Below are 10805 nucleotides of genomic sequence, written 5' to 3' on the forward strand. Positions count from 1 at the left end.
ACTGCCTTGTTGCTAGGAGACAATTGCAATGCGAGGCGCTCGTCCCAGGCATCCATCCTCGAACGGTGCCCTGGAGTCATTCCATATGGGATGTCCTGGACCTGTCCAACAGGTCTCAATTGTCCCGCAGAAGGAATCCTTGAAGGGGGCATCCCACAACTCGCAACGTGGGAAAACCTCCATGGCCTCGAGATTCCGCTCCCTTCATGAAGGGACCGTCATGCACAGAAACTCCAACCTGAGCCAACGTCTGATCCTCGCTCTGACTTCAGATGCATGAGATCTTAGTTCCGATGTGTAGGGGGTACCTGCCGTGCCCTCGCCCTGAAACCCAAGTCTAGCTTGTGTTCTCAGACTTCCGTCCTCACACTCCTGGTCCGAAGCACTCAAGTTTGGCAATTCCAGACCCACAATGCAGCACTCTGCCTGCCCTCTAGAAAAAAAAAATATATATATATTGCCTAATGAGCTGCAACCTACACGGCACTCGAATGTACCCAAATTATATAGTCTAACCTGGGCACTAATGCACTTTCTGACACAACCTGAGCCCGGACCTCCTGACCAACACCCAGACAGCTGACCGCACACTGAGCACATCAGACCTGCCATGGCCTTAGGTCATCATCTCTTCCCTACCTCAGTTTTCAGGCTTCAGAACCTAGACCTTATCTCCAATCCCTGCCCAGAAATCAGAATTCCTCCTTTCCCATGGCAAGAAACCTTTTGGTTGGCACGTTGTCCAACGTTCAGTGTAGGAGAAACCAGCATTCACCCTGAGGACCCGCCCATTCTTGAGTGTGATGAGGGCATAAACATGCATTGTGACCCTCAGCGTGAGTCCTGCCCTCTAGTATGTCCTCTTAGTGACTGGACCATTAGATGTCATAATGGGCTTGACATTTACCTAGGCCCCAATATTTAACCAGATTTCTGGTTGTCCAGTCGCCCCTCTCCAGGGCTCTACTCTGGAATCCCTCATTTGGTGGGACACCTGAGGTGAAAAAACAAAACCAAACAAAACAACAACAACAAAAAAATGGACTTATTCCATCCCACAGAATGACCCCAAACTCTTCGGACGGGGCCACCCCTCCAGAGGGTAAGACTCGTCCATTTCCCATGAAGTCACCCGGAAATTTCATGAACATGGGTGACACGATATCCAGAGACAAAAACTTGAGCAAGAGCCTCACACTCGCCCTTTTTTCATATCCCGAAGTGTTCTCCTCATAGTCTGTAGATCAGTCCTGCCATACCTATGACCCGAAACAGAAGCCGAGTTTGTGTTTTCAGACAACGGTCTAAACAGCCCTGGCCTACACACGCTACAGGCTCAGGCCCCTGGAGCCAAACCTGAGGACTGTACTTGCCCTCTCCAAGGGATTTCTGTGTGCCCATTGCAATGGCCACAACACTACTAATAGGATCAACCTCCAAAGTCCCTGAGGCCGTCTCAATAGTGGTGGCTTCCCAGGACAAACAGGGGCAATCTGAGCCCATCTGAGCACCTACCTGCACTCAGACCCGTAGACTGATGTCCCCAGAGTGAAAAAGGAACGAACAGACCCCTAGGCACTAATCGGATCCATTGCTTTGGTTTCCAGGCATCTCTCCTCAGAGGCCTGGATTTCAATACCCGAATATGGCTGTTTCTTGACTCACCCATCAGAACTAATCTCCTCTACACATGGGAAAATTGCACATTGGAGCTTGGTCGAAGCTTCTCTTTAGGAGAACCCTTCAGGGCCCCAGTGCCACCGCTTCATTCCAAGGTCTTCATAGACACAAAAACACATTAGGACCCATCGATAGGAGAGTCCATTTGAACTCAGCCTGCTCGGTTGCTCCCCCAGATCCAGCAGATCTAACATGTCTTGTTGCTAGGAGACAATTGGAATGCGAGGTGGGCTACCCATCCATCCATCCTTAGTACCCTGCTCGGAATCGTTGGCCTGAGCCAACCAACAGGTCTCAATTGTTCTGCAGAAGAATCTTTGCAGTTTGGAGCTTCTCACAACTCCCATCTTGGGAAACCCCCATGGCCTCGTGATCCACCCCCCCTTCATGAAGTGTCCATCAGGGACAGAACCTCGAACCTGAGAGATCGTCTGATTCTCTCCCTGACTTCAGATCCACGAGATCTCGAGTCAGGTCTGTAGATTGTGCCTGCCATGTCCTCACCCAGAAACCTTAGCCTAGATTGTGTTCTCAGACTTCCGTCCTCAGACTACGGGCCCACAAGCCCTCCAGATTGGCAATCCAGAACTACAATGCAACACTCTGCCTGCACTCCTAAGAAAAACTTTGCCCCCTGGGGCTAACCAGAAACCCCAAATGAGGATCAACCTACACGCCACTTGGCTGTACCCCGAATACATAGGCTGACCTGGGCACTGATGCCCTTTCAGACACAACCTGAGCCTGGACCTCCAGGCCACACCCAGACAGCTGGCCGCACTCTGAGCACATCGGATCCTCCATGGACTTAGGTCGTCATCTCTTCTCAACCTCGATTTTCAGGCTTCAGAAACTATAACTTATCTCAAAACACTGCCCACGGTTGAAAATGATGCAGAAATCAGAACTCCATCCCCATGGCAAAAAACCTTGCGGTTGCCATGTTGTCCAACATTCAGTGTAGTGGAAACCAGTGTGGCCCATGATTCCCCGCCCATGCTCGCGGGCAACATTGGTCACAAACACACATTGTGACCCTCAGCCTGAGCCCAGTCCTCAAGTAAGGCCTCTCAGTGGCTGGACCCTGAGCCCGCATATGGGGCCTGCCATGCCCCTGGCCCCGATTTTTAACCATAGTTCGCTTTGTCCCTTCACTCTTCCCTAGGGCTCTGATTTGGAATTCCTCTTTTGGTGGGACACCTGAGGTAACAAACCTGAAAGGAGTCCTCCCATCCCACAGATTGACGGAAAACAATTGGGATCGGGCCAAATCCGCAGAGAGGAAGATTCGTCCATGGCCCCTGAGGCCTCCCCGACATTCCACGGCCAACGCTGATACAAAATCCAGAGACAAAAGAATGAGCAAGCGCCTCCGACTCGCTGTTTCTTCATATCCTGAAGAGTTCTTCTCATGGTTTGTCGATCGGGTCCGCCATACCTACATCCGCAAACCTTAGCTGAGTTTGTGTTTTTAGACTTCTGTCCTCAATGTCCTGGGCAACACACACTCCAGACTGGGCCCCTGGAGTCACACATTAGGACTGCGCCTACCCAATCCATGGGAATTCTGCCCATTCCATTGTCCCAAACCGTACAAATTAGGAGAACCCTCCAAAGTCCCTGAGGCCATCCCAATAGTGTAGGTCACCCGGCACAAACAAGGGCGGTCTGACACCAGCTGAGCAACTATCTCCACTCATTCCATAGATGGATGTCCCCAGAGAGGAAGATTGAACCAGACAGGACCCTAGGCCATAATCGGATCCATTGCTTTGGTTTACAGGCATGTCTCCTCAAAAGCCTGGATTCCAATATTAACATAGGGGTTTTCCTGAGGCACCCATCAGAACAAATCTCGTCTCCACAAGGAAACTTGTGTATGGGAGCTATGTCAAAAGCTTAGGAGAATACTTCAGGGTCCCGGTGCCACCGCCTCATTCCAAGGCCCTCATGGATACAAACACACTTTAGGACCCATCCTCAGGAAAGTCCATTTCAACTCAGCCACCCAGGTTGCTCCCGCAGAGCCATCAGATCTAAACTGCCTTGTTGCTAGGAGACAATTGCAATGCGAGGAGCTCGTCCCAGGCATCCATCCTCGAACGGTGCCCTGGAGTCATTCCATATGGGATGTCCTGGACCTGTCCAACAGGTCTCAATTGTCCCGCAGAAGGAATCCTTGAAGGGGGCATCCCACAACTCGCAACGTGGGAAAACCTCCATGGCCTCGAGATTCCGCTCCCTTCATGAAGGGACCGTCATGCACAGAAACTCCAACCTGAGCCAACGTCTGATCCTCGCTCTGACTTCAGATGCATGAGATCTTGGTTCCGATGTGTAGGGGGTACCTGCCGTGCCCTCGCCCTGAAACCCAAGTCTAGCTTGTGTTCTCAGACTTCCGTCCTCACACTCCTGGTCCGAAGCACTCAAGTTTGGCAATTCCAGACCCACAATGCAGCACTCTGCCTGCCCTCTAGAAAAAAAAAATATATATATTGCCTAATGAGCTGCAACCTACACGGCACTCGAATGTACCCAAATTATATAGTCTAACCTGGGCACTAATGCACTTTCTGACACAACCTGAGCCCGGACCTCCTGACCAACACCCAGACATCTGACCGCACACTGAGCACATCAGACCTGCCATGGCCTTAGGTCATCATCTCTTCCCTACCTCAGTTTTCAGGCTTCAGAACCTAGACCTTATCTCCAATCCCTGCCCAGAAATCAGAATTCCTCCTTTCCCATGGCAAGAAACCTTTTGGTTGGCACGTTGTCCAACGTTCAGTGTAGGAGAAACCAGCATTCACCCTGAGGACCCGACCATTCTTGAGTGTGATGAGGGCATAAACATGCATTGTGACCCTCAGCGTGAGTCCTGCCCTCTAGTATGTCCTCTTATTGACTGGACCATTAGATGTCATAATGGGCTTGACATGTACCTAGGCCCCAATATTTAACCAGATTTCTGGTTGTCCAGTCGCCCCTCTCCAGGGCTCTACTCTGGAATCCCTCATTTGGTGGGACACCTGAGGTGAAAAAACAAAACCAAACAAAACAACAACAACAAAAAAATGGACTTATTCCATCCCACAGAATGACCCCAAACTCTTCGGACGGGGCCACCCCTCCAGAGGGTAAGACTCGTCCATTTCCCATGAAGTCACCCGGAAATTTCATGAACATGGGTGACACGATATCCAGAGACAAAAACTTGAGCAAGAGCCTCACACTCGCCCTTTTTTCATATCCCGAAGAGTTCTCCTCATGGTCTGTAGATCAGTCCTGCCATACCTATGACCCGAAACAGAAGCCGAGTTTGTGTTTTCAGACAACGGTCTAAACAGCCCTGGCCTACACACCCTACAGGCTCAGGCCCCTGGAGCCAAACCTGAGGACTGTACTTGCCCTCTCCAAGGGATTTCTGTGTGCCCATTGCAATGGCCACAACACTACTAATAGGATCAACCTCCAAAGTCCCTGAGGCCGTCTCAATAGTGGTGGCTTCCCAGGACAAACAGGGGCAATCTGAGCCCATCTGAGCACCTACCTGCACTCAGACCCGTAGACTGATGTCCCCAGAGGGAAAAAGGAACGAACAGACCCCTAGGCACTAATCGGATCCATTGCTTTGGTTTCCAGGCATCTCTCCTCAGAGGCCTGGATTTCAATACCCGAATATGGCTGTTTCTTGACTCACCCATCAGAACTAATCTCCTCTACACATGGGAAAATTGCACATTGGAGCTTGGTCGAAGCTTCTCTTTAGGAGAACCCTTCAGGGCCCCAGTGCCACCGCTTCATTCCAAGGTCTTCATAGACACAAAAACACATTAGGACCCATCCATAGGAGAGTCCATTTGAACTCAGCCTGCTCGGTTGCTCCCCAAGATCCAGCAGATCTAACATGTCTTGTTGCTAGGAGACAATTGGAATGCGAGGTGGGCTACCCATCCATCCATCCTTAGTACCCTGCTCGGAATCGTTGGCCTGAGCCAACCAACAGGTCTCAATTGTTCTGCAGAAGAATCTTTGCAGTTTGGAGCTTCTCACAACTCCCATCTTGGGAAACCCCCATGGCCTCGTGATCCACCCCCCCTTCATGAAGTGTCCATCAGGGACAGAACCTCGAACCTGAGAGATCGTCTGATTCTCTCCCTGACTTCAGATCCACGAGATCTCGAGTCAGGTCTGTAGATTGTGCCTGCCATGTCCTCACCCAGAAACCTTAGCCTAGATTGTGTTCTCAGACTTCCGTCCTCAGACTACGGGCCCACAAGCCCTCCAGATTGTCAATCCAGAACTACAATGCAACACTCTGCCTGCACTCCAGAAGAAAAACTTTGCCCCCTGGGGCTAACCAGAAACCCCAAATGAGGATCAACCTACACGCCACTTGGCTGTACCCCGAATACATAGGCTGACCTGGGCACTGATGCCCTTTCAGACACAACCTGAGCCTGGACCTCCAGGCCACACCCAGACAGCTGGCCGCACTCTGAGCACATCGGATCCTCCATGGACTTAGGTCGTCATCTCTTCTCAACCTCGATTTTCAGGCTTCAGAAACTATAACTTATCTCAAAACACTGCCCACGGTTGAAAATGATGCAGAAATCAGAACTCCATCCCCATGGCAAGAAACCTTGCGGTTGCCATGTTGTCCAACATTCAGTGTAGTGGAAACCAGTGTGGCCCATGATTCCCCGACCATGCTCGCGGGCAACATTGGTCACAAACACACATTGTGACCCTCAGCCTGAGCCCAGTCCTCAAGTAAGGCCTCTCAGTGGCTGGACCCTGAGCCCGCATATGGGGCCTGCCATGCCCCTGGCCCCGATTTTTAACCATAGTTCGCTTTGTCCCTTCACTCTTCCCTAGGGCTCTGATTTGGAATTCCTCTTTTGGTGGGACACCTGAGGTAACAAACCTGAAAGGAGTCCTCCCATCCCACAGATTGACGGAAAACAATTGGGATCGGGCCAAATCCACAGAGAGGAAGATTCGTCCATGGCCCCTGAGGCCTCCCCGACATTCCACGGCCAACGCTGAAACAAAATCCAGAGACAAAAGAATGAGCAAGCGCCTCCGACTCGCTGTTTCTTCATATCCTGAAGAGTTCTTCTCATGGTTTGTCGATCGGGTCCGCCATACCTACATCCGCAAACCTTAGCTGAGTTTGTGTTTTTAGACTTCTGTCCTCAATGTCCTGGGCAACACACACTCCAGACTGGGCCCCTGGAGTCACACATTAGGACTGCGCCTACCCAATCCATGGGAATTCTGCCCTTTCCATTGTCCCAAACCGTACAAATTAGGAGAACCCTCCAAAGTCCCTGAGGCCATCCCAATAGTGTAGGTCACCCGGCACAAACAAGGGCGGTCTGACACCAGCTGAGCAACTATCTCCACTCATTCCATAGCTGGATGTCCCCAGAGAAGAAGATTGAACCAGACAGGACCCTAGGCCATAATCGGATCCATTGCTTTGGTTTACAGGCATGTCTCCTCAAAAGCCTGGATTCCAATATTAGCATAGGGGTTTTCCTGAGGCACCCATCAGAACAAATCTCGTCTCCACAAGGAAACTTGTGTATGGGAGCTATGTCAAAAGCTTAGGAGAATACTTCAGGGTCCCGGTGCCACCGCCTCATTCCAAGGCCCTCATGGATACAAACACACTTTAGGACCCATCCTCAGGAAAGTCCATTTCAACTCAGCCACCCAGGTTGCTCCCGCAGAGCCATTAGATCTAAACTGCCTTGTTGCTAGGAGACAATTGCAATGCGAGGCGCTCGTCCCAGGCATCCATCCTCGAACGGTGCCCTGGAGTCATTCCATATGGGATGTCCTGGACCTGTCCAACAGGTCTCAATTGTCCCGCAGAAGGAATCCTTGAAGGGGGCATCCCACAACTCGCAACGTGGGAAAACCTCCATGGCCTCGAGATTCCGCTCCCTTCATGAAGGGACCGTCATGCACAGAAACTCCAACCTGAGCCAACGTCTGATCCTCGCTCTGACTTCAGATGCATGAGATCTTGGTTCCGATGTGTAGGGGGTACCTGCCGTGCCCTCGCCCTGAAACCCAAGTCTAGCTTGTGTTCTCAGACTTCCGTCCTCACACTCCTGGTCCGAAGCACTCAAGTTTGGCAATTCCAGACCCACAATGCAGCACTCTGCCTGCCCTCTAGAAAAAAAAAATATATATATATTGCCTAATGAGCTGCAACCTACACGGCACTCGAATGTACCCAAATTATATAGTCTAACCTGGGCACTAATGCACTTTCTGACACAACCTGAGCCCGGACCTCCTGACCAACACCCAGACAGCTGACCGCACACTGAGCACATCAGACCTGCCATGGCCTTAGGTCATCATCTCTTCCCTACCTCAGTTTTCAGGCTTCAGAACCTAGACCTTATCTCCAATCCCTGCCCAGAAATCAGAATTCCTCCTTTCCCATGGCAAGAAACCTTTTGGTTGGCACGTTGTCCAACGTTCAGTGTAGGAGAAACCAGCATTCACCCTGAGGACCCGCCCATTCTTGAGTGTGATGAGGGCATAAACATGCATTGTGACCCTCAGCGTGAGTCCTGCCCTCTAGTATGTCCTCTTAGTGACTGGACCATTAGATGTCATAATGGGCTTGACATTTACCTAGGCCCCAATATTTAAACAGATTTCTGGTTGTCCAGTCGCCCCTCTCCAGGGCTCTACTCTGGAATCCCTCATTTGGTGGGACACCTGAGGTGAAAAAACAAAACCAAACAAAACAACAACAACAAAAAAATGGACTTATTCCATCCCACAGAATGACCCCAAACTCTTCGGACGGGGCCACCCCTCCAGAGGGTAAGACTCGTCCATTTCCCATGAAGTCACCCGGAAATTTCATGAACATGGGTGACACGATATCCAGAGACAAAAACTTGAGCAAGAGCCTCACACTCGCCCTTTTTTCATATCCCGAAGTGTTCTCCTCATAGTCTGTAGATCAGTCCTGCCATACCTATGACCCGAAACAGAAGCCGAGTTTGTGTTTTCAGACAACGGTCTAAACAGCCCTGGCCTACACACCCTACAGGCTCAGGCCCCTGGAGCCAAACCTGAGGACTGTACTTGCCCTCTCCAAGGGATTTCTGTGTGCCCATTGCAATGGCCACAACCCTACTAATAGGATCAACCTCCAAAGTCCCTGAGGCCGTCTCAATAGTGGTGGCTTCCCAGGACAAACAGGGGCAATCTGAGCCCATCTGAGCACCTACCTGCACTCAGACCCGTAGACTGATGTCCCCAGAGTGAAAAAGGAACGAACAGACCCCTAGGCACTAATCGGATCCATTGCTTTGGTTTCCAGGCATCTCTCCTCAGAGGCCTGGATTTCAATACCCGAATATGGCTGTTTCTTGACTCACCCATCAGAACTAATCTCCTCTACACATGGGAAAATTGCACATTGGAGCTTGGTCGAAGCTTCTCTTTAGGAGAACCCTTCAGGGCCCCAGTGCCACCGCTTCATTCCAAGGTCTTCATAGACACAAAAACACATTAGGACCCATCCATAGGAGAGTCCATTTGAACTCAGCCTGCTCGGTTGCTCCCCCAGATCCAGCAGATCTAACATGTCTTGTTGCTAGGAGACAATTGGAATGCGAGGTGGGCTACCCATCCATCCATCCTTAGTACCCTGCTCGGAATCGTTGGCCTGAGCCAACCAACAGGTCTCAATTGTTCTGCAGAAGAATCTTTGCAGTTTGGAGCTTCTCACAACTCCCATCTTGGGAAACCCCCATGGCCTCGTGATCCACCCCCCCTTCATGAAGTGTCCATCAGGGACAGAACCTCGAACCTGAGAGATCGTCTGATTCTCTCCCTGACTTCAGATCCACGAGATCTCGAGTCAGGTCTGTAGATTGTGCCTGCCATGTCCTCACCCAGAAACCTTAGCCTAGATTGTGTTCTCAGACTTCCGTCCTCAGACTACGGGCCCACAAGCCCTCCAGATTGGCAATCCAGAACTACAATGCAACACTCTGCCTGCACTCCTAAGAAAAACTTTGCCCCCTGGGGCTAACCAGAAACCCCAAATGAGGATCAACCTACACGCCACTTGGCTGTACCCCGAATACATAGGCTGACCTGGGCACTGATGCCCTTTCAGACACAACCTGAGCTTGGACCTCCAGGCCACACCCAGACAGCTGGCCGCACTCTGAGCACATCGGATCCTCCATGGACTTAGGTCGTCATCTCTTCTCAACCTCGATTTTCAGGCTTCAGAAACTATAACTTATCTCAAAACACTGCCCACGGTTGAAAATGATGCAGAAATCAGAACTCCATCCCCATGGCAAAAAACCTTGCGGTTGCCATGTTGTCCAACATTCAGTGTAGTGGAAACCAGTGTGGCCCATGATTCCCCGCCCATGCTCGCGGGCAACATTGGTCACAAACACACATTGTGACCCTCAGCCTGAGCCCAGTCCTCAAGTAAGGCCTCTCAGTGGCTGGACCCTGAGCCCGCATATGGGGCCTGCCATGCCCCTGGCCCCGATTTTTAACCATAGTTCGCTTTGTCCCTTCACTCTTCCCTAGGGCTCTGATTTGGAATTCCTCTTTTGGTGGGACACCTGAGGTAACAAACCTGAAAGGAGTCCTCCCATCCCACAGATTGACGAAAAACAATTGGGATCGGGCCAAATCCACAGAGAGGAGGATTCGTCCATGGCCCCTGAGGCCTCCCCGACATTCCACGGCCAACGCTGATACAAAATCCAGAGACAAAAAATGAGCAAGCGCCTCCGACTCGCTGTTTCTTCATATCCTGAAGAGTTCTTCTCATGGTTTGTCGATCGGGTCCGCCATACCTACATCCGCAAACCTTAGCTGAGTTTGTGTTTTTAGACTTCTGTCCTCAATGTCCTGGGCAACACACACTCCAGACTGGGCCCCTGGAGTCACACATTAGGACTGCGCCTACCCAATCCATGGGAATTCTGCCCATTCCATTGTCCCAAACCGTACAAATTAGGAGAACCCTCCAAAGTCCCTGAGGCCATCCCAATAGTGTAGGTCACCCGGCACAAACAAGGGCGGTCTGACACCAGCTGAGCAAC

Source organism: Mustela lutreola, chromosome 5 (genome assembly GCF_030435805.1).
Source record: "Mustela lutreola isolate mMusLut2 chromosome 5, mMusLut2.pri, whole genome shotgun sequence".
NCBI classification, from domain to species: Eukaryota; Metazoa; Chordata; class Mammalia; order Carnivora; family Mustelidae; genus Mustela; species Mustela lutreola.